Source organism: Pinus tabuliformis, chromosome 4_2, assembly GCF_031772625.1.
Source record: "Pinus tabuliformis cultivar Carrire ecotype Pingquan chromosome 4_2, CPIR1, whole genome shotgun sequence".
In the NCBI taxonomy this organism is placed as follows: domain Eukaryota; kingdom Viridiplantae; phylum Streptophyta; class Pinopsida; order Pinales; family Pinaceae; genus Pinus; species Pinus tabuliformis.
The window spans coordinates 1,128,496,104-1,128,521,732 of record NC_142304.1 but is presented as its reverse complement, the minus strand read 5'-3'; the positions used below and the strand labels follow the sequence as shown (position 1 = coordinate 1,128,521,732).

Genomic DNA, 25,629 nt, shown 5'->3' with positions numbered 1-25,629 from the left:
ATTTTCTTTCATTCTGAGAGCATGAACTAAGATCTTCTATTTGAGTGAGTTGCCATCAAGGACAACACCTATGCCATAGTGCCAAACCTGTGTCATAATGCCAACACAGAAAGATTCAAGTCATCTGAGTGCAGTCTTCCTTTTAGACATTTAGCCAAAATATTTCTGAGAATAATTTTTTATTAAAAGATTTCTGAGAATATTTCTTGATCAATCTAATGCCAAGGCTGCCTTTCGGTGACTAATTTTATCTCAATGCTTTGTGATTAATTTTATGGAGATGTGATACACTTTCTTACTTTTGCTGAAAAGTGGGAATTTATTAACCGAAGATATCTGAAATATAAGATTTTTCCAGCAATGCTCTTGCTATATAGGTAGATTACGAAACTCTATTTTCTGCTATATTATCAGATTTTAGAAATTAGGTTTGTATTTAAAAAAAATATATATATATTATATAAATGAACAATTTTTAGATAATTCAAATGACAAAATTTTCTTCGTATATATAGGAGTCTAAGGGGTCATAATATAATCAAAGCTTATATAACAATAATAATGTAAGAGAGCAACAATAATAATAATGGGTTTCTATGGGTGAACAACACTAACAATAGGGGGCTATATTAATAAGGGTCATAATATAATCAAAGCTTATATAACAATAATAATGTAAGAGCACAACAATAACAATAATGGGTTTCTATGGGTGAACAACACTAACAATAGGGGGCTATATTAATAATAACAATACAGGGAATACACTAATAATAGTAATAAAGAGGCTACACTAGTATTCTAGGAACCTAAGAAAAATTGTCAATTAATTGATTAATATGTGGTGTGAATACTGAATATTGTGGAAGAAACTAGTATTAGACAACCATGAATACCAACATTCGTCATTTTGCCACAACTCTTTTGCATCCCGATATAAAATAAAACATACATGTAGACTAGATTTTTCATGCCCCGAACTTTAATAAATCAAAACCACTAATTAATTTATTAATATATAGTCTTGTTCGGTAAGGAGATATGCAAAAGAAGTGTGTTGAGGGGGAATGTATGTGGAGTTACAAAACATTCAGGGAGAAAGTTTCCATTCCTTGCTTCATACACTTGTTCTCTGCACAACATTTATTCCTTGCACGAAAACTTTAATAAGACAAAACCAACAATTAATTGATAAATATGTAGTGAGAATACAAAACATTATGAAAGAAATTAATATTCAAGAACAATGAATACCAAGATTCGTCATTTTTCCATAACTATTTTGCATCTAGATATCAATTAAAATGTAAATCTAAACCAAAATTTTCATGCCCCAAATGTTAATAAGCCAAGATCACTAATTAATTGATTAATATGTAGAGTTGTGCGAATGGAGCTATGCAAAAGAAATGTGTGGAGGGGCAGTGTATGCGAAGTCATGGAACACACTGAGAGAAAGTTTATGTTACTTGCTCCACACACCAATTTCCCTGCACAACACTTCTTCCTTGCATGCATTAAAAATACACTTGATTAAATGTTGGATAATAAGTATTTAATTCACAAATGTGAGATCATAAATGCACATAATATTCGAGAACCGTGAACACCAAGATTCATTGTTTCTACTTTGATACAATTTTTAAACAATCAAACCCTTCAAACATAGTTTTGAAAACCACACTTAGAATCATCAACAAAGCAATGTTGTTATAACTTCATTGCATGTCGATATCAAATAAAAAGAGCGCACATTGACATAACCCGATATACATGGAAACCAAACTTTTCCTGCCCCAAAGGGGAAATGTATGCAAAAATGCAGAGCATTATGAATCAAAGTTTATGTTCCTATATTTGCACAATTGATCTGAATTGGATCCTCAAACAATTCCATGATTGTTAAGAATGGATGATAGACTTCAAGAAATAGCTATCAAAAATAACCTCTGAATAATGGTAATTTGCAGACAGCATGGAGCAATGAGGACCTTCGGTCAAAGCGCGTTGACCGTTGGCCCATGGGGACTGTGCATGGCGCAAAAATGGCAGTTGGGAAGCTCAAACCCAGAAACGGAGGTTGTTTCTAATACGCAATTAGCGCGTATCGTTGGGAAAAACCCCTCGAGAAGGAAAAGCCCGGAGCGCTCGATCACAAGGGAAACCAGAAAACCGTGGGAAAGCGCTAAAACCAGCAGGAGGGTCCCGCGCTCAAAACCGGTGGAATATCGAAGGCATTTCGGGCAGTAAGTGGGTTTGGCCAGCGACCCAGCGATTCCATACACCGAGTGATGCGTGTTTGGCGGGGAGAGAGAAAAACTACTTACATCACGGACTAACAGTCAAGCGGACAGAGGTAGGCGATTCAGAGAGCCAGGAAGACGAAGCGAACAGTCGAAGAAATGAACTGGCTTTAAAGCCACAAGTTGACAAAGACAAGATAGAGAGAGAGCCAGTGAGGCAAAGAAGCAGTGAAGAAGCCGAAGGCCGAAAGACACAAAAAGAAAGGAAAAATTGTAGAGAACGGAGAAGTCGAGCTGACCATCAGAGTAAGGGCAACACCGAGCAGACAGAGACCAATTGAGGTCGAAATTCCGTAAGGGGAGTCTGTGAACTCCAAGAACTTGGGAATTCCAAGTGCCATCCTACTGATCATCCTCTGTCAAGTGAGACTCAAATTGAGCTCCTTTTTGTAAGACTCTGCTTTAAAAACATAATAAAAAGGCCACCACTGAAAGCTGGGCCAAGAGACGCAGCCCATGAGGATTGGGTGAACTCATTAAATTTTGTTGTGTTTCTATTTTGCTTATTGTTTCAAGTGTCTATTTGTTTTGTAATCTTATCGATCTGTTGCCTAAGATAACATAGACACACACACCAGCACATGAGTCTGTAATACCTTCATTAATTTCCTGAGGTCACCTAGGGGTGATTTTAGCTCAAGTGGTATCAGAGCTATAGGTTGTTAAGGTTAGGCAAGCTTGTGTTGGATTTAGCTGTTGAATGCTAACTAGATCAAATATCAAATTATGAGAAGGAGAGTTGGTCGAAACTAATCCTGAAATTGGAAGAGTCTATCCTCAGAAGACAATGTCGGAGGAAGGTTCTGTGGGGCCAGACCCTCAATTTATAGATAGTTTCCTGGCCATAAGGTCCATGGTAGAGGAAATGTATAAGGACTTTAGAAAACATAAAGATGAAGATTCATCAGGCTCCAAACAAGATAAAGGAGAAGAAGAGTCTCTCCTCCATGACCACTCAAAAGGCAAAGGGAAAGAAGAAAACTTTCTCACACCTCCTAATAGCCCTAAACATAAAAAGAAGACATCTTTGATTAAACTAGATGTTAAATTTGATTTACTAATATATGATGGAGAGTTGAATGCATAAAAGCTGGAAAATTGGATTGGACAAATTGATGTTTATTGCAGCGTGCAGAGTATCGATTCAGACAAGAGCAAGATTCAGCTAGCCAGCCTACGCCTTGGAGGCACTGCCTTGGTTTGGTGGGAAGGCAGGACCCAAGCTAACATGAAGAGACATGGTAAGACTCTTTCTGTCTGGAGTGAATTTGTTTCTGCAATCAAAAAGCAGTTCTATCCACTAGCCTACATGAAGCAAGCCATGATGAGCTGGCAAACTCTTCGTCAGTTGAAAGGGCAAAGTGTACAAGGTTACACCCAAGAATTTAGGAAGAGAGGTTTGATTCTAGGAATCTCATTAGACTCAACTGAGACGTTGTTGAAGTACATTGGTGGTCTACACAGCTACATGAGGCACACTATCCTCATGTTTAATCCCACTAGTATAGATGAGGTATCTGTTCAAGCTACACATCTAGAAGCTAGAGGAAAGAATGGGAACCCAAAAGTTGGGGGATCATCCCAACCCACTGCAAGCAAGAATAAGGAGAAAAGAAAACAGAAATGGAAAGCAAGGAAGGCCAACACTGCACAGAAAAGAAAATCTTCATGCACTCACTGTAAGAAGGATGGGCATGATGATGAGCACTGTTGGATTCTGCACGTGGAGCTGAGACCTAAGAAGTTAGAGGGCAAGAAGAAGAAAATTGTTGCAGCTATTCAGAAAGATTTGGGGTTAGACTCAGGAGATGAAACAACCATTGCAGCCACAGGCATAAAAGGTAAAAATTCTGAAGCATCTACTAGCAATTCTACACAATCTACTATTGATGAAGAAAATGAGAGAAAAAGACATGAGCTTTTCCATATTCGAGTTATTTCCAAACATCAAAAGATTGATACTTTGTTTGATAGTGGCTCACAAGTAAATTTAATTTCTGAAGCAATTGTAAAGAAGTTGGGATTACTGACTACACCTCACAAGAAACCATACCCATTAGGATGGTTAAGTGATAAAGCACAACTACAAGTGACTAGACAATGCAAACTCAAGTTTTCTTTTGGGTCAGCATTTGTAGATGAGGTTGAGTTAGACATAATTCCTTTGGATATATGTGGAATTGTTTTAGGAAGTCCTTACTTGTATGACAAAAAAGCTATTTTCTATAGAGTCGAGAACAAGTATCTACTCTTTAAATATGGAATCGAATACTTTGTAAGAGCTCATAAGCTCAAGAATAACTACACTCTCATAAACTCAAGAATAACTACACTCTCATAAACTCAGGGCAGATGAAATGAATTATAAATTAATGCAAACAATTTTTACTGATGGTTGTAAAGGAAAAGAAACCTGATAAAACCAATGTATTTAAGGGCTGTGATGCTAAACAGCAAGCTGATTTAGAAAAAGTTGTTTCAGAGTATGATATCTTGTTTCAAGAACCTAAAGGTCTGCCACCCAAAAAGGAAATAGTGCATGATATTAATTTGCAGCAAGATGCTCCAATGCCTAACATTGGAATGTCTAGGTTGTTCGCTTTAGAGAATACAGAAATCAAGAAGCAGGTGCAGGAGTTGCTCAAGAAGGAGTTCATCAGACCTAGCACATCACCATGTGGATCTCCAATCGTTTTGGTGAGAAAGAAAGATGGCTCGTGGAGAATGGGCATTGATTACCGAGCACTGAATAAGATAACAATCAAAAATCATTATCTCCTTCCTCTCATAGATGATCTATTAGATCAATTGAAAGAAGCTGTTTATTTTTCCAAGTTAGACTTCCATAGTGGAAATCATCAAGTCAGAGTTGTAGAACAAGATGCATGGAAGGCTGCTTTCAAGACAAAGCAGGGATTGTATGAATGGCTGGTTATGCCTTTTGGCTTAACTAATGCTCCTGCTACTTTCATGAGAATAATGAATGATGTACTCAGACCTTTTCTTGATGATTTTGTTATTGTGTATCTAGATGACATTCTGATATTTAGCAAAACATGGGAAGAACATTTAAAGCATGTTAAGTAGACACTAGATGTTTTGAAAAGAGAAAAACTTTATGTTAAACTCTCAAAATGTGAATTTGGCAAAACATCTTTGAATTATTTGGGACATATAGTAGGGGGTGGTGAATTGAAGATAGATCCCTCTAAGGTGGCAGTCATTGTAAACTGGCCTAAACCCAAATCTGCTATAGAAGTTAGGAGCTTCTTAGGAGCAGCACAATATTGGAGAAAGTTCATTTCTAACTTTTCCTTAATTGCAGCTCCCTTACATGCTTTAACAGGATTGAACAAGGTGTTTCAGTGGGGAGGCAAACAACAGAAAGCCTTCGACACCTTGAAAGAAAAGATTAGTACAGCACCAGTACTAGCACTGCCAGATCTTCAAAGACCGTTTGAGATCCAAACAGATGCCAGTGACTATGCCATGGGAGCAGTGTTGATACAGCACGGTAAACCCATATGTTATCATTCTGAGACATTTAATTCTGCAGTAGTTAACTATCCCACATATGATAAAGAATTGTATGCATTAGTACAGAGTGTGAAAAAGTGGAAACATTACTTAATGGGCAAAGAAATAGTTATACATACTGATCATCAACCACTTCAATATCTACACTCCCAAACTAAGTTGCAGCAATCAAGACACTATAGATGGATGGGTTTTCTACAACAGTTTCATTTAGTCATCAGATATAAAAAGGGCATACACAATAAAGTTGCAGATATGTTATCTAGACCCATTATAAATGCATCTACTATACTTAAGCATAATTATATGTTACATGAGAGCTACATTGAACAATATGCTCAAGATATAGACTTTAAAGATGTATATGCAACTTTAAGTCAAGGAAAACGAGTAGAAGAATTGGATTATCATATTAAGGACCGACTCCTATATCATTGTGGGAAGCTATGCATTCCACAAACTGAAAGAGTAAAGATAATTCGAGAAGCACACACTTCTTTAATATTAGGTCACTTTGGGGTAAGTAAAACAGTTGCACAACTGCAGAGATTTTGTTTTTGACCAAAAATGAACAATACAGTTTCTAGATATGTAAGAGGGTGTGCTATGTGTGCTAAAAGCAAGCCCAACAATAGAAAACTAGGCTTGTACACTCCATTACCAGTTCCTTCTCATCCTTGGGAAAGTGTTTCCATTGACTTTGTTGGAGGACTGCCTAAATCTAGGAAAGGTCATGATTATCTGTATGTTGTTGTGGATAGGTTCAGCAAAATGTGTTATTTGATACGTTGTAATAAACAGATTACAGCTGAACAAACTGCAAAATTGTTCTTTCAACATGTATGGGTTCATTTTGGATTACCCACTTCCATTATATCTGATCGAGACACCCGATTTCTGGGAAAGTTTTGGTCAAGTCTGTGGGAACTAATGGACACCAACCTGAAGAAAAGCACAGTTTTCCATCCACAAACCGATGGCCAGACAGAAGTAGTCAACAAGACAGTGATCCAGTTGCTCAAGGGATATTGCAGCAAGCATCCTAAGCTTTGGGATGAACATTTGTGTTATGTGCAGCATGCTTACAACTGAGCCAAACATTCTTCCACACAGAGATCTCCTTTTGAGACCTGTTTTGGTTTCACACCAAGGTCTCCCTTGGATTTTGTCTTTGGTAAGGACACAACAGTTGAGGGACACAACGATGTGGACAAGGCAACTAGGTTCATTGAACAAATCCAAGAGATCCATCAGGCAATACAGGAACAGCTGGAAAAGAGCCAGGCCAAATACAAGGCAAGGCATGACAAGCATCAGATGGAGCATAGTTTCCAAGTTGGTGATCAAGTCTGGTTGTATATCAACAAGGACAGGATGCAAGGTGAAGGTAAAAGCTGAAACCAATAAGGTATGGACCTTTCAAGATCCTTGAGAAAATTGGTGAGAATGCTTTTCGCCTTGATTTGCCAGCTTATATGCACATCTACTTAGTTGTCAATGCAGATAGCTTGAGACTATTTGAACCTTCGTTAATTGAAGATCCTGAAGAACAGAGTCAATTTCCTTCTATTGATGACCTGCTACCTGAATATCTTAATGAATTGCAGGAAGACACAGTTCTGGACAGGAAGGTGAGAACAACACGTAGGGGAGATGTTGAGTACCTCAGAATTGGGCTCAAGGGTTCAAATCCAAGCAGTGCAAAATGGATAGAGATTGGACAGGTGAGAAAGTTGTATCCTCACTTAGTCGATGCTTGAAAACCAACTTTTGGTGGTCCAAAAGCTTTTTTAGTGGGAAGGTCGTGATCCAAATTAGATCCCCAAACAATTCCATGATTGTTACAAATGGATGACAGACTTCAAGAAATAGCTATCAGAAATAACCTCTGAATAATGGTAATTTGCAGCTAGCATGGAGCAACGAGGACCTTCGGTCAAAGCGCGCTGACCGTTGGCCCATGGGGACTATGCATGGCGCAAAAATGGCAGTTGGGAAGCTCAAACCTAGAAACAGAGGTTGTTTTTGATACGTGGTTAGCGCAATCCCTGGGCAAAACCCCTCGAGAAGGAAAAGCCCCAAGCACTCCATCACAAGGGAAACCAGAAAACCGTGGGAAAGTGCTAAAACCAGCAGGCGAGTCCTGCGCTCAAAACCAGCGGAATATCAGAGGCATTTTGGGCGGTAAGTGGGTTTGGCCAGCGACCCAGCGATTCCATACACTGAGTGACGCGTGTCTGGCAGGGAGAGAGAAAAACCACGTACATTGCGGACTAACGGTCGAGCAACTCAACCACGCGAGATCAGCAAAGACCATAGGATCTGGGGGCTCCAAATCAAACGGTGGGGGTTCAACCCGATGGATGACCAGACCCAAGGGAGAAATAAGCTATGGTGCATAAAGATTTGAAGTCCAATTTGACCAATGAGTCAACAAAAGGATCCATTTCGCAGGCATCCGGGAAATAATGGAAAAAATGACCGTTCAGGAAGAACTAGCACTCAGTTCGCAAGAAGACAGGTGACCACCTCTCTGTGAAGCGTTACGCAGCAATGATAATGCAGGGTAGAGAAGTCCCAACGGATAGAGGCAGGCAATTCAGAGAGTTGGGAAGACGAAGCGAACAATCGAAGAAACGAACTGGATTTAAAGCCACGAGCTGACAGAGACAAGACAGAGAGAGAGATAGTGAGGCAGAGAAGCAATGAAGAAGTCGAAGGCCAAGAGACACAGAAATAAAGGCAAAATTGCAGAGAACGGAGAAGTTTAGCTGACCATCAGAGTAAGGACATCATCGAGCAGACAGAGACCAATTGAGGTCAAAATTCAGTAAGGGGAGTCTGTGAACTCTAAGGACTTGGGAATTCCAAGTGCCATCCTACTGATCATCCTCTATCAAGTGAGACTTAGATTGAGCTCCTTATTGTAAGACTCTACTTTAAAAACATAATAAAAAGGCCACCACTGAAAGCTGGACCAGGAGACGTAGCCCAGGAGGATTGGGTGAACTCCTTATTAAATTTTGTTGTGTTTCTGTTTTGCTTACTGTGATCTCTTATTGTTTCAAGTGTCTGTTTATTTTGCAATCTTATCGATCCATTGCCTAAGATAACATAGACACACACACCAACACATGAGTCTGTAATACCTTCATTAATTTCCTGAGGTCACCTAGGGGTGATTTCAAATCAACAATCGTTCTCACGCACAACACTTCTTTCTCACACACATTAGAAGGACACTTAATTTAATATTGTATTCTAAGTTTCTTCTTAAAGTTAAAATAATTTCATGTCTATGGAAAAAAGTTCGCTTTACACCCTCGTTCTTGCGCACATATCCTCTCTTTCGCACAGCCTTCGTTTCACACAAATTAATGGGTCCATACACTTATTCTCCCGCACACTCTTCATTCCACAGACACTAATGACTCCATGTCAATGTCAATGTCCATGTTTCTCCTTCCACATCTTTGCACACATTCCCCACATTGCATTGCAAAAACACAATAAACCAGACTTTTGATTCCCCAAACTTTAATAAGCCAAAACCAATAATTAATTGATTATTATGTACTTTGGTGTGGGAAGAAGTGTGCAAAGGGGGAAGGTATGCAGTGTAACAGAACATGCCATAAGAAAACTTCTATTCCTTACTCTGCACACATGTTTTCCTTCACAACCCTTCATTCTAACACACATTAAAAGACACGTCATTTAATATTAGATAACAAGTATTTAATTTAGAAATGTGAGATCATTAATGCATATAATATTCAGGAACTGTGAATACCAAGATTCATTGTTTCTACTTTGATATAGCTTTTAAACAATTAAAGCCTTCGATCTGGGTTTACATGTATATCGGGTTATGTCAATGCGGTGTTGTTTTATTTGATATTGGGATGCAAAGTTCCATTTGCATCCTTATTTTCCTGCACATACCCTCTCTTCGACGCACTCTTTATTCAACACACTAATGACTCCTTACACATGTTCTCCCACACATACCCTCTTTTCCGCACACATTAATGGCTCCATACACTTGTTCTCCCACACATCTCAATCTGTAAAAGTTTAAAATGAAAAAAAAAAACAAGACAAATGCACTAGGACTCCCTTCAATATCAATGTCCATAAGTTTTCTCCTTCCACATGCATTCCCCTCTGCACAAATATTATAATCAAATATATTAAATTTTTAACTTTACCATCGCTTGCACTTCCACACTCTACACAATGAAAGAGGTAGGCGTGTTGTAGATGTGTGTAGGAGGGAGAAAGTTTATGTTCCTTGTTCGAAACATCTGTTCCCCCGTACCACACTTCTTTCTCATTCGCATTGCAAAGGCACCTCATTTAATATTGGATAATAACAATTTAATTGACAAATGTCAAATAAGAAATGCACTTAATCGAGCTTCTTTCGTATACTTATTCAACCCCTCACCCGACCCTCTTACTTACGTAAGAAACCTGCAAATCCATTAGTCTTGGCATGATTGCACAAGGCACTGGTAGTGTTAGTGTCACAACACTCACCGACGAAATGGCCACTTACAAAATTTGCATTTTTTTAGTTTAAAATGATTTGTCTGACAATTACCGAAAATAAAAAGTCCTCCACTAACGGAATTATGTCACATCAAGGATTGATGAAATAATAGAAAATTAGAAATAATATTTCCATAATTTAAAAATTATGTTTGAATGTACTGAAAAATAGGAATATTTAACATTTCCTAAAACTTTGGTTGAAATTTCTCAAAATAATCAAAAGTCAAGAGACTTTGACTACAAGACAAGTGTTATATTCCATAGCAAAACAAGAACTAATAAAAATAAAATATAATTATATTCATTATATATTCTTAACAACTTAATAAAATATATACATTTGTTATAGAACTGTATTATCATTTCTATAGATAAAATTTTATAGGCAATTTTTTTTTTTTCTTGGTAGGTAAGCACCCACGGGAGATTCGAACCAACGACCTATCACAAGGAGTGCCTTAACAGTGCACCCATTCACCGTCAATCCAAAGCTCTGTGGGCTATAGACAATTTTGACTAACACTTTAAAACTTATTTAAATATAACATTTAAAATTATATGCCACTTCCACACTACTCTATATATATATATATATATATATATAACAAAAAAGACATTACATTTACCCAATATCTTTTTAAAAATACTAATACATTTTCCATACCATTTACCAAATTATGTAATGTGTTTTATATTATTAGGTTTTTCAATATTATAATTTTCTGTTAAATCCTACTAACAATATAAGTATTTGGCATCATTTGTTTCATAGACAATTATATTCTACTAGTCTCATATTATATGTTGCCCCATTTTCATTCTTGGTAAGTGAATATTTAAAGCGAAAAAGAAAATGTTAAAACTCACAAGATTATTATTGATTTAGTTTTACACAATAATTTACGTGGGAAGACCTAAAACTATTATAACTAATATCAAAGACATTAATTTACATTCAATATACCAACGAAGACATACAACTATTATAACTAATATCAAAGACATTAATTTACCTTCAATATACCAACGATATTATATAGCATTAGATCTTTTGTTACTAAGATTTGATTATTATATAGCATTAGATATTTTGTTATTTTGTTACTAAGATGTGACTAAAGATTTTTTTATTATTTTTGTATTATTTTTTTATTTAATTGTATAAATTTTTTGAATTCAAGTTTTTGTGATCTATATTATAAATGTTGAGAAATATTTTGGTAAAAATTATATAAGAAATTTTTAGTCGACAATTTCTAACTATCTTGTCTTGAAGATGAACCACACTAGATGGTTCGAAACAAGTCAACTAAAAATTTCTTACGTGGTTTTTACGGAAAGATCTCTCAACATGTAAATTTCACTCAGAGACACAAAATGACTTTTGATTGATCTTCTGAGAGTGAGATTTTTTTGGTCTCATTTTTGCCCACCAGGGCATGGAACCAATATTTATTGATTAATTTTATCAAAACACCATATTGTTTTCTTTATTTTACCCGAAAAGTAGGTGTTTACTTTATTTTACCATAAAAGTAGGTGTTTAGCATCATTCTTGAAGACTCTTTTATTCAAACTCCAAAGACAGAAATATTTAAATAATTTGACTGCAGTCTTCCTTTATGAAATTTAGCCTTCTGAGAATACTTTGTGACTAATTTTGTGCAAGAGTGGTATTTTCATGACTAAATTTACCCCAATGGCCTATGCAACCAATGGTTTGTCACTAATTTTATGGAAATTATAGACTATTTAAAGTTCGAGATTTGATATAGTGATTTCTAACTCATTGGAATTGTTGTGTGTTATTTACCATTGCTGGTCAGTTGGTTGTATGGTACAAAAGCTATGTGTTTTTTACTATTGTTGGTTAGTTGGTTGTATGGTGTGCAAGCTAGTTGGTTGTATTGTGTGCAAGCAAGATTGTAAATAGAGAAGAATAAATAATGGTTGAGAATTTTGTAAAGGGCAGAGGACGTACATGGACCTTCTAGTCTTTTAAAATATAAATCTCTTTATATAATAATGAAAAAAAGTGCAAGAAGAGACTTTTATAGAAAATCCATGTTGGTAAAGAGAGTAGGTCATAAATTGTTAATTTACAAATCAACAAGCTATAACAATCATGCTAGGATATGGCACCAAATGATATATGGAGAATATGCAACTAACTTAATATCAAAGATCCAATGAGAATATGTACTTCATTAAGCAATCTTCAACTGTGACATTAGATATGGGTGTTATAATGGGCCCATTCTGAAAACATGTTGAAAACCTCCTACAATGGGTATGAAGGCTCAACTCACACCGAAGATTCTTTGTATCATTTTCCCTCTCTTCTTAGCTTCTAAACAATGATTTTAGATATATAACACCAATTTATAGATTTGTTAAACATTAAAGCATTTTTTCATATTTACAACATGCAAGGAAGAAACATGTACTCTTTGTTACATCATCATTGGCAAGAATAACAATTGGACATTGTACTTTTTGTCTCATATTATGTAGATTATCCTACACGTTCTGATAATCCCTCCAATATTGAGTGATGTATTCTTAGCATTGGGACTTGATTATAATTTGTGGATAATACACCTATATGAAATAATTATGATCAATCCATAATCATCGCTCAATGTTGGAAAACAAGTTTTTGGATGTTGATGATTGGATTATTTTCCATTTAAATCATAAACTAAATTTACCTATTAGCATAAATATTACAAGAAATAATTTCATTAAAATGTTATCCTCTGAAATTGTTTTTTATCCAAATTATGTTTCCCTTTATCTTAGTATTTTAATAAAATGAGAAGAAATATAAGTATTTATATCTATATTTTTTTCATAAAATATAAAAATTTCTTATAAAAATATACACCTTTATTAGAAGGCTATATTATTATTATTTATAAAATGAAAATTTTATACACAATTTTTGCAATTGTTTTTAAACACATTTAAATATAACATTTAAACTTATAACTCTTTGCATAATTACCATTTCCTTAAAAAATACGCTAATAGAGATATTGTATTTAACAAATGTTTTTTTGAAGAAATATTAAAACATTTACTTACCTTTGTTAATCAAAAGACAAATTATAAATTCCTATTGGATCTTTCAAGCAATATTACAGATTCTTGTTAAATTCTACAAACAATAGAAATATTATGTATATAAATATAGTTGGAGATTGATAGAAAATTATATTCTACTACTACCATATTATGTTGCCCCTCTTGACTAATGATATGTGAAAATTTAAGAATTTATAAAATGTGAAAATAAATATGAATATTAATTTTACTACTTTTTAATATGATTGTTTTTTAAAATATTATTATTATTATTATTAAATATTGGATTTTTATTTAATTTATTATTTTTTCAAGACATAAAAAATTGAACATGTTTTTATTAATAAGAGAGCCATGTTTACATGTAACATATTGTTAAAATTTAGCATCATATATATAGCCACATGAACACCTAATCAGCAGTCAACAACAACCAATACTAGCCCAAACTCTAATATTTGAAATTAGTTGCCTCCAATACCTACCAAAAAATAATCATATACTAATTCATCATATAAGGCCAACAACAATTGGATGAAAATATAAACTCCCATAAAAATATGTGGCAGTATACGAGGAATTATGGCCCAAAAATAAAAACAAAAGAGATAGATTTTCCCATGAGCTCAAAGGGAAAAAAATTGGTACTAATGTGACGTCCTTGCAAGTAAACCGAAAATTTGATGCAACCTAGATTCATTGAAATTCCTTTCTTTGAAAACTTCTTAGCAACAACATTGAATTCCCTATGTAGATGTGAAAAGATGACTTGTTGGAAAAGTCCTCTGATCTTGTTTATTTGATGCATCCAATGGACGAAATGTGGAGGGGAAAAAGTAGTCCCATTGTAATCCAATTTATGGTTATCTAAGAATCGCCAAAGATATGAAAAAAATCGAGGTTCAATCACTTCACACAATACAATAAACCCCATAATGCAATAACTTCCACTCTGTTAGTGCCATGTTCTCCATTCCAACAAAAATGATACATGAGATCTGCGCTAGTAGCAATACAAACTCCACAACCACAACATTGATTCTGGGATGCCCCATTGAAATGGCTAATAGGAAAAGAGGTCTGTGAGGGTCAAGACTTTATAATATTGTTCATCATGTAACCATTGGTCTGCCTATATTCACGGTACAAAGCATATATTTTGGAACAAATATATTGAATGCTATATCTATGATCATCAAAGATGGGTGCATTACCCGCTTTCTAGTTTCCCCAAAAAATAAGGAAAGGTAGTATGTTTCCAACTTGTGTCGAGACTATCCAGTGTTTGAAGCCCTCCTCAATTGTAGGCAAGTCCCAATTAATATTAATCCTGATATTTTGGGAAACATAAATCCATGTCCCCGTAGCATAAGGACACTTGAGGAATAAATGTAGAGCATTCTCATCAAAGCATTGACATAAACAACATATTCTAGGGCCATATAAACCACATTTTCCCAAGTTATCCCAAGTTATTATTTTATTCCTACAAACAATCCAACCAAAGAGAGATTTTTTTGGGCATATGCCATGTCCAAACCATGTCAAACCAACAAATTCCTTATCAACCTCTGAGAGTGTCTGAGATATAATTTTCTATATTGTTTACTAAGTTATTCCCATGCCTTGTGCCCACCTGCCAGCAAAGACTATCTTTACCTTGATTTAATGAAATGCCAAACATGTACAATTGTTGTATATATATATATATTCCATCGGACCGAGTTTTTAGATCACATTCCCAGATCCTCCGCAGTCATCCAAATGGGATATAAGTGTAAGGGATCTAATCCCTTTAGGATATCAGTAATGTAAAAGATGCCCTTCGCATGTAATAATTCAGTGGTCTGTATAAGCAGCTTATCTAAGTCCATCATACCATAAGTCAGGTCTATTTCTATCATGATATTTGAACCCGATCTAATGTACCCCCTGATATTCTCAATAGTCCACCACATGCTCGACATAATACTTTTCCAAATGTATGATCCATTCTTTATGGAAATAGAACCCTATCTCATTCAATCCATAGTCCTCCTATTATTTAAATATTTACCAATAATAACCTTGTTCAAGATACCAGACCCAGAAAATACCTTCCAGAAATTGTTCGACAACAAAGCCCATCTAAAAAATTCAGTTCACTTAATACCCCACCCACCCACAGATGTCCTTATGTAAATATTATCCAAACTAATCAAGAGAATCTTCCTACTTCCCAATGGACCAAACCATATAGAATTAGTTATAATTGAAACACTATGTTTTATAATCGCCTGAGGAAGTTTGTGCATGTTCATCTAGTACACTGAGATAGCTTGTAAAGCAGATTGGACAAGGACCAATCTTCCACCGATAGACAACCATATGTAAGTCCACATATGTAATCTAGCTTTGAATTTGTCTATGATCCATTTCCAGTTCGACAGGAGGTATCTGTTAGGTTTCTTCCTGAAACCCAAATAATTGAAACTTGTTTCCAAAGGGAGTGTCTTGACTCCAAAAATCTCAGAAATCATCATGACCCATTCCAGCTCATCAGAAGCATATATAAGCTCTGATTTGGAAGAGTTCATTTTTAAACCATAGGCATCCCCAAAAGACATGATAATATGTTGTAGATGTGTCTATTGTTCAATAGAAACATGTACAAAACATAAAACATCATCCATAAACATTAAATGTGTAATAGATACGTGTCTCGTGATTTTAATTCCTTGAAATCTAGACCACATTCTTTTTCCACTAGAATCTGCCTGCTAAGGCCGTCAATGACTAGTAAGAACAACAATGGAGATAATGATCACCCCTTCCTAAGGCCTCTGTATGAACAAAACAAAACAGATGAGACACCATTTATAATAACTACATATGACACAGATTGAATGCAGGCCATAATCCATTCAACTACCTTTACAAAGTGTCCAATATTATGTAAGATCAACCTCAAGAAGGTCCAATTCGCACTATCATATGCTCGATAAAGATCTAGATTTAAAAGTATTGCATCCTTGCAGCGAGTTTTGATAGTGTGTAAAGTTTCCTATGTAATAGAAACCGCTTCTTGTATGTGTTTGTTGTTGCAAAATCCAAGTTGTTTAAGGGATATATGATTTGAGAGATACCCCTTCAACTTGTTAACAATAATTCTTGAGATCAGCTTATACATAATGCTGCAAGGTGAAATGGGTTTGAAATCCCTGAATGTCTTAGGGGTTGAAGCCTTGGGAATTAACGTGATAAAATTCACGTTAACATCACTAGAAGCTCTCTTTTGTATCTTGGATTCCTCCACCATCTGCAATAGGCCAAGACCCATAATCTCTTTAAAGTGAATGAAAATCTCGATTGTCGAACCATTTGGGCTAGGACGCTTGTCTTTTGAGAAAGATTTAAGACCTTAAACATTTCCTCCATAGTGAGAGCATAGGGGCTTCACTCAATGAACCTCTGACCTATCATGTGCGTTCATGGCATATTAAACAATACCCTTAATTTGACTACATATTGGAAAATACCCCTAAAAATCACATTAATTAACCCCCTACCTATACGAAGCCGATACAACTTCCCAATTTAAAAAACCCCTACTTCCACGAGATATTATAGGTATCCAATTTTTCATTAACAATTTTTATACCCCTTTATATTTTTTCTTTAACTTTCAGTTCCATTTTTTATACCTTCCAATATAAAAACCCTTTGTCCCTTATATATATCGTCCAATATATTATGTCATTGTTTCCTCAATTATCCCCCAATATGAGCCAACGTGGTATGGTATTGCTCCCCTAGTGAAGGCCCTGTGAGTGAGAGGGGGATCCAACCAACCTTTCTTCCTACTCGTAGAAAATTCGTGGAGAATGTTCTATGAATGATAATTGGTTCTCTATCTCATAAAAATCATTGGCTTTATGAAAATTCTCAAAAAATTGCACCACCAATTTATGAATCTCTTCACTCTTTAATGCTTTACCACTCATCCCATCCTCAATTTCCCATGTTCTATTGTGTTGTCTCATGTTTGTAGTGAACTTCTAGAAAAATGTAGTATTCTCATTTCCACATGCTATCTAAATCGCACGACTTTTCAACCTCCATTGTTTTTCTTGCACAGGTAATATGTGTCTTTTGTGAGTTTCAAGCTCCACAAGTCTATGGTTCATATATGTAGATAAAAAGTCCTTTGAATATGGATCTCCAATGAGGGCCATCTCAAAATCAATCTCCTTATGTTCCTTCTTTTGTTGAGCCTTCTTTTGAGCTATCCATTTACAGACTCCCCTTTAAAACTTTCAATTTAGAAACCACCATGTCCATACGAAATTTTCCCAATGAGTCCAAACATTCAGTCCATGTCTTAGCAAACATTTAATTTATTTTATCCTATTGCAATATTTCACATTTAATGTTTAAAAGGAAAAGTTTCCAAGGGAACGAGAAATATTTTTTTATTAATTTTATAAAGTTTTTAAATTTATTTTAAGAATGTTAGAATTTTATTTTGTTTTAAGAAAGTTAGAATTTTACAATTTAAAATTTATTTTATAAATGTTGTATTTTACATTTCACATTCTTTTGATAATTCCTCGAATATTGAGTGGTGTATTCATAGCCTTGGGGCTTCATTGTAATTTATAGCTAATACACCTACATCAAATCAAATGCCTATAATCAATCCACAATCATTACTCACCATGTGAAAACAAATATTTCATTTTATGAGTGAAATGCTTTGTCAGTGTGTTTGGGTTTTAGTTTTAGGGTGGACAGTCTCAATTTGATGTTAAGGATTGGAATATTGTTGGCGTTATAATGCATGTGTTGTCCTTGATGGAAACTCACTTGTATATGGTAACTAGATGAATCTATAGGACAAGTATCAAAGATGACAAAATGATGGAACATAGAGATATCAGAGGTGACAAAATGATGGAACACAGAGATATCAGAGGTGACAGAATGATGGAACATAATAATGGTTAAAGGTTTGATACAAGAAGATTGTGTTAGTGTTTTCCTTGATGACAACCTACTTGATGAATGGACTACTTGATGAAGGTATAAACAGGATGTGACAGAATACATGGCAGTTGTGTTTACAGCTGTGACAAAATGTAGGACAGTTCAAAGGAATCAGTTCAGAAGTGATGTATGATGACAACTCACATTGTTCAGAGGTAACAAAGTAATGGCACAAAAGAACATGATGATGGAACAAAGGATTACAAATCAGAATCAAGCAATTGAAGAAAAAGAATGTTTTAAGTTGTATTAAGTTGTATACGCAGGTTCACCTAGTCCAAGTAGCGTATACAAGTGGGTTCACGGAACAAAATGAGCATATACGTATTCACGCACTTTCACAAGAGGGAAAACACGTATGGGATGGAAAATTAAGGTTAATAAATACTAAGGATCCATACCATGGTCTTAGCCCACAATATTGAGCAGAATAATGATTACTTGATCGCGTCTAAGAATACGATAGGTTCTAAGTGTTGTTTCGGTCTGAGGTATTGAAAAAGGCTCTAAGTATATAAGGAGGTGAAGATCAAAGTATGAAGGAGTGCAAGTAATGCATATCTTATGAAGAGATAGATCAAAATAAAATATGCATGTTATCGGTTTTTGATGCTTTGCTTGATCTAAACTAAGTATGCACCTAAGTGTTTGATGATGGATGGGATCATAAGACCTGAAATGACATATCATTATGTGATATGATAATGGATAGGCTAGATATGAGTGCTAACAAATGTTTTGTCCTTTAAATGCTATGACATGGGTATATCTAAAGTCTGGAATAGTTGCGAAGTTATAAGTTATTATTTGCAGATCTATACGTTGGTTCGCCTTGGTGAAGGCGCGTATACACGTTGGTTCGACACTTCCACATAGTGTATGCATAAGATCTTATGGTAGAAGTTATGTTTAATTTAAGGTTTTTTTTTCCCTAGAAGGCAACCCTCGCTATATATGAGGGAATTGTATTGTATCTATGTAGATCTGTTTTCTGAGAGAGAAAGAGAGAGTAGATTATGTGAGAGCGAAGAGGGAATTACAGAGGATTTGTTGTAGGTTGTATCTCTTTAGTTTGTTGGATAATATAAAAGGAAGGACTGGTTGTTTCTCCATGGACATAACCCAAATTGGGTGAACCACGTATATTTGTGTCTCTCTTGTTTTATGTGTTTTCTGTGTTTGTATTTCTGCAATATATTTTATGTGTTCCATTGCTCTATAATATATAATTTTCTAACAGCCAAGACACTTATCTTTTGAGAAAGATTTAAGAATCTTAAACATTTCCTCCATAGTGAGAGCACGGGGGCTTCACTCAATGAACCGATGACCTATCATTTGCGTTCATGGCATATTAAACAATACCCTTAATTTGACTACATATTGGAAAATACCCCTAAAAATCACATTATTTAACCCCCTACCTATACAAAGCCAATACAACTTCGCAATTTAAAAAACCCCTACTTCCACTAGATATTGTAGGTATCCAAATTTTCATTAACAATTTTGATACCCCTTTATATTTTTTCTTTAACTTTGAGTTCCATTTTTTATACCTGCCAATGTAAAAATCCTTTGCCCCTTATATATATCGCCCAATATATTATGCCATTGTTTCCTCAATTATCCCCCAATATGAACCCACATGGTATGGTATTTCTCCCCTAGTGAAGGCCCTGTGAGTGAGAGGGGGCTCCAACCAACCTTTCTTCCTACTCGTAGAAAATTTGTGGATAATGTTCTATGAATGAGAGTTGATTCTCTATCTCAGAAAAATCATTGGCTTTATAAAAATTCTCAAAAAATCGCACCACCAATTTATGAATCTCTTCACTCTTCAATGCTTTAACACTCATCCCATCCTCAATCTCCCATGTTCTATTGTGTTGTCTCATGTTTGTAGCTAACTTATGGAAAAATGTAGTGTTCTTATCTCCACATGCTATCTAAATCACACGACTTTTCAACCTCCATTGTTTTTCTTGCACAAGTAATATGTGTCTTTTGCGAGTTTCAAGCTCCACAAGTCTATGGTTCATATATGTAGATAAAAAGTCCTTTGAATATGGATCTCCAATGAGGGCCATCTCAAAATCAATCTCCTTAAGTTCCTTCTTGTGTTGAGCCTTCTTTTGATCTATCCATTTACAGACTCCCCTATAAAACCTTTAATTTGGAAACCACCATGCCCATACGAGATTTGCCCATTGAGTCCAAACATTCACTCCATGTCTTAGCAAACATTTAATTTATTTTCTCCTATTGCAATATTTCACATTTAATGTTTAAAAGGAAAAGTTTCCAAGGCAACGAGAAATATTTTTGATTAATTTTATAAAGTTTTTAAATTTATTTTAAGAATGTTAGAATTCTAATTTATTTTAAGAAAGTTAGAATTTTAAAATTTAAAATTAATTTTATAAATGTCGTATTTTACATTTCACATTCTTTTGATAATTCCTTGAATATTGAGTGGTGTATTCATAGCCATGGGGCTTGATTGTAATTTATGGCTAATACACCTACATCAAATCAATCATTTTTCATTTTTTTTTTTTGAAGAAAGTTAGAATTTTAAAATTTAAAATTTATTTTATAATTGTCGTATTTTACATTCACATTCTTTTGATAATTCCTCAAATATTGAGTGGTGTATTCATAGCCTTGGGCTTGATTGTAATTTATGGCTAATACACCTACATCAAATCAAATGCCTATAATCAATCCACAATCATTACTCACTATATGAAAATAAATATTTCATTAGTGTGTTTGGGTTTTAGTTTTAGGGTAGATAGCCTCATTTAAATGTTAAGGATTAGACTATTTTCCATTCTAACTATAAACTAAGTTTACCTATTAGCATAAATATTAAAAAAAAAAAAATTATCCTTAAAATGCTATCCTCTAAAATTATCTCCTTGATCCAAATTATATTTTGTTTTACTTTACTATTTTAATAAAATCAAAAGAAATATAATTATATTTATATAAACTTTCGTCATACAATGTAAACATTTCTTTTAAAAATATACATATTTCTTATAAATCTATATTATTTTTATTATTTAAATAGTAAAAAGTATACATGATTTTTATTAATATTTTTAAACTCATTTAAATAAAACACCTTTTTCTCAAAAAAACAAAAAATAATAAAATAGACCTTCCATTCTATAAATGCCGTATTTTACATTTACGTATCATTGACTTTAATGTTTAATCGAAAGACTTATAGACTTGTTTAGTCGAAAGGCTTTTGATTGATTTTACTAAAGTGCTAACTAATTCTACCCCACTGAAAAGTGCAATCAATACTTTTTATTAATTTTTTCAAAATGGCGTATTATTTTTTACGCTCAGCGTCATTTATTCAAACTTTAAACACACAGAAATATTTAATTAATACGAGCGTCGTCTTCCTTTTTTAAATTTTCCCAACTGGAAGATGCCGAAAACATTTCCGAGAATACTTTTTCTCACAATCTCACAGGAAACATTCCCCCCAACTATGTACTCTCCCCAACTTAGTATTCATGGCCTTGGGAGTTAACAACTTGGCGGGAACAATCCCGGACTGCTTGGGAAACATATCCTCTTTGCAGTACTTAGAAATAGGTGACAACAACCTTCACGGCGGTGTTCCTTCCGAATTGGGTATGCTAAGCCAACTCAACGTTCTTAATCTGTGATTTAACCATCTAACGGGACACATTCCGTTGGAGTTAGGTATGCTAAGCCAGCTCAGAGTTCTCTCTCTGGATGTTAATCAGCTGAGTGGCAGCATTCCTTCTTTCCTTTTCAATTGTACAATAAGCGGAATAGTGCCCATGGAGTTGGGTAAATTGACACATCTGCGGACTCTTTTCCTCGGCGACAATCACCTGATTAGCGGCAGCACCACGAGATTCCCCATTCTTCCTGCTCTTAGTAACTGTTCCAATCTACAAGATGTAGGCTTATCCGAGAATAATCTCACAGGGAAATTGTCGTTTTCTATAGGCCACCTCTCTACAAATCTCTATTCCTTAGACTTGAGTTTCAATGAATTAGCTGGAGGAATACCTCCACAGATTGGAAACCTAACTAGTTTAACATTCTTCAGTTTAGAAAGTAATTCTTTTACAGGGTCAATCCCTTCTTCAGTTAATATGCTTCAGAAGTTGGAGAGGTTATATATGGATTCCAATAATTTACAAGGAAACATCCCTATGGAAATTGGGCACCTAAAAACCTTGGGGCTCTTAGATCTCTCAAAGAATAATGTCTCTGGAAGAATCCCTGATTTTGTGGCCAACCTCCAGCAGCTAAGATATTTATATCTTAACCATAACCAGTTATCAGGAAATATACCTGCAAATTTAGGGAAATGTGTAAAATGTCATAATTATGATTTTGTTCTAATCATTCTAGTTTCATGTCAAATTATCTGAAAAAAGTAGGATGAAGTTCTCAGATTTGATGTCAAATTATCTGACAAAAGCAGGATGAAGTTCTCAAGAGATTGCAGAGATTTTCGACATCGATTATCCCACCCAAAAGCCCACCAAGAAAATCTCGCTAGAACTTGGTCAAAGGATTGGAAAACTTGCCGAGCGCATTGCTCTTACTATGTTCATCCATCTTCCACAGAGCCTGTGCATGTGTATACCTTTAATTTCAAGATTTCTCGAAACACATGGTCGAAGTTAATTGAAGAAATACAGAACATGTTTGTGATTTTTTCAATATAAAAAATCTCGGTGAAACTCGTTGCTTTGCTTTAGAGATTGAAGAAAAAATAAGCACAAACGATCCCAGATGCCAATGATTTCAATTATTCGTTTTTTGGTATTTTGTATTTGACTAAATCAACTCTTATTCGAAGCCCCATTTTGAATCTTTGCCCGGGTTAGTAGTACGAATGGTTTGTTTGTTGGTTCACGATGAACCAACTCAATTCATTTTGAGTTGGGTTTTCATTGCTAATGATCTCTATGATGCTAATATTACAAATTTGACTTCTATGATGCCAATACTTCAAATCTGATTTGATGTCAATCTATCTCATAAGGTCTTACGTATATTGGCTATGTTGTTGTTCTACAAGTAATCCAAGCACATTAGAAATGGAAACAATACGACAAAGCCAACCATAGGTAAGTAAACAAAATCAATTATAATTATAGAGTTAATCATGTTATTGCGTTAAGGTTTTTCTTTAATATGTCACCCTTAAGTATTACAATAAAATCTTTGGAACCTGAAATTGATTTTTTTTTTCGGCTCTGCAAACCCTCGAGATCCGCATCTCGCATGTTCTGTAGACAGCGAGCGCGCCCGCTCTCTGCCGCCCTGATCCCTGCGGGCGTGTCCGCCTGGGGCTCTCCTTCATACTGCGGTCGGACTGGTTCATGGAGGACCGCGCTGCTGCCTGCTAGCTTTTGACAGGCCCGTTCCCTAGGGCTTGCGACCATGGAGGTGCTGGGCACTCCCCAGGCGCCTCTACCTTCTCCTCTGCCGCTCTCGCCTTCTGAGGCCTTCAATCGGCTCTTGGCAGGGCTCCCAAAGAAGAAGAATTCTGAAGCTGCGAAATTTGTAAAAAAGCTGGATGATATTCCTGTGATCTCCCTTCCTCCAGAAACCCCGATCCAAGTTGCATTGTCTTTGGTCGAACGGGCTCTCATCGGCCAGTTCACTAGGCTATGGCCGTCCCCAAAATCCACTGAGAGCTGGGTCAACAGAAACTGGGCGCTGTTGATCAAAAAAAGTGTTACCTCTTACTTTCTGGGGAGAGGATACTTCCTCTTTGAATTCACATCAAAGGATGACAAAGATCTGATCTTCCAAAACAACCCCTACTTCATGGGCCCTCAAGGTTTGTATCTGAATAAATGGACTCCGGACTTCGATCCAGCAGCAGATGTGCCCAAAGCAGTCCCGGTGTGGGTTAGACTTCCAAATCTCCCAGTGCATTGTTGGAATTTGGGCTCTTTGAGGCACATTGGAAATGCCCTGGGGAAATTTATAGACCAAGCGAACAATAAGGACCAATACGACTACGCCAGGATTTGTGTAGAAGTAGATCTAAAGGTGGGGCTACCAGAGGCCATCAAAATAAATGTCGGAAGCTGGACGCACTTGCAGAAACTAGACTATGAGCAGCTACCCTTCAAATGCCGGAAATGCCATGTTTATGGTCACTTCGCCAGAGGCTGCCCAACTAACAATGAAGCTGTGCAGGGGAAGGAGGACGGATGGAATCAAGTCAAGCGTTCCAAACCTTATCTCAAGACACAGAAGTCGGGAGGCCCTAATGGCAAAGGACCTCACCAGGCCTCTGCTCAGCAGATCCCGCCCAAGCCTGCTCCAGAAAATAAGTTCGATCCTCTTAGCTCGCAACCAGAGGACACCCAGGAGGTCGTGGTCCAAAAGGAGACAGAAGCTACTCAAGAGATCGAGAACCAAAAACCAGTTTCTCCAAGCAAAGGTACCCCCTCAGCCTCCCTTAAAGGAACAAGTGTTGAAGATCCCAAAGGTATGACTTTAGAAGATGAGGAAGAAGAGCAGGAAATGGATGAGTCAGAGGAGGAAGGAGAAATAGGAGAGTCCCAAACCTCGGTAAGAAGATCTACAAGAGGCCATAAAACTGACAGGGAAAAAAGAGAGTAGGAGACTTACAAAGACAAGCTACAGGGCAGCCAGCCAACTCTGGAAAAACTGCTAGCCTCAAAGCCTAGGATGTTGAAAAATCAGCCCCAAGGCTCCAAGGGAGCCCACCAAAAACATAAATAATGAAGGTCATCTCCTGGAATTGTAGAGGTATGGGGAGTAAAGTTAAGGAAGAAGCCATGAGAAGCTTAATAAGAATAGAAACTCCAGACATACTTCTCGTCCAGGAGACTAAGCTGGAAGACATAGTCTTCCTGCAAGCAAGCAAGAAACTTTGGTTTAAAAGTGAAGCAAGAGCAATCTTTGCCCGGGGCGCCTCGGGAGGGATTGGCACTCTATGGAACTCTAGCAAATTTGCAGTCACCTTTGAGGCTAGGAATACTCACTGGTTGCTGCTGAAAATGCAAAATCTAGATACTAAGGAAATCTTTTGCCTTTTCAATGTATACTCTCCAGTCAATGTCGG

The 25,629-nt window shown here is 35.9% G+C and overlaps 1 pseudogene; it reads left to right on the top strand.

Moving 5' to 3' along the window:
- Positions 1–23,966: 23,966 nt before the first annotated feature.
- The window catches only part of LOC149173631 (subtilisin-like protease SBT5.3), a 57,866-nt pseudogene continuing 56,203 nt past the window's right edge, over positions 23,967–25,629 (top strand).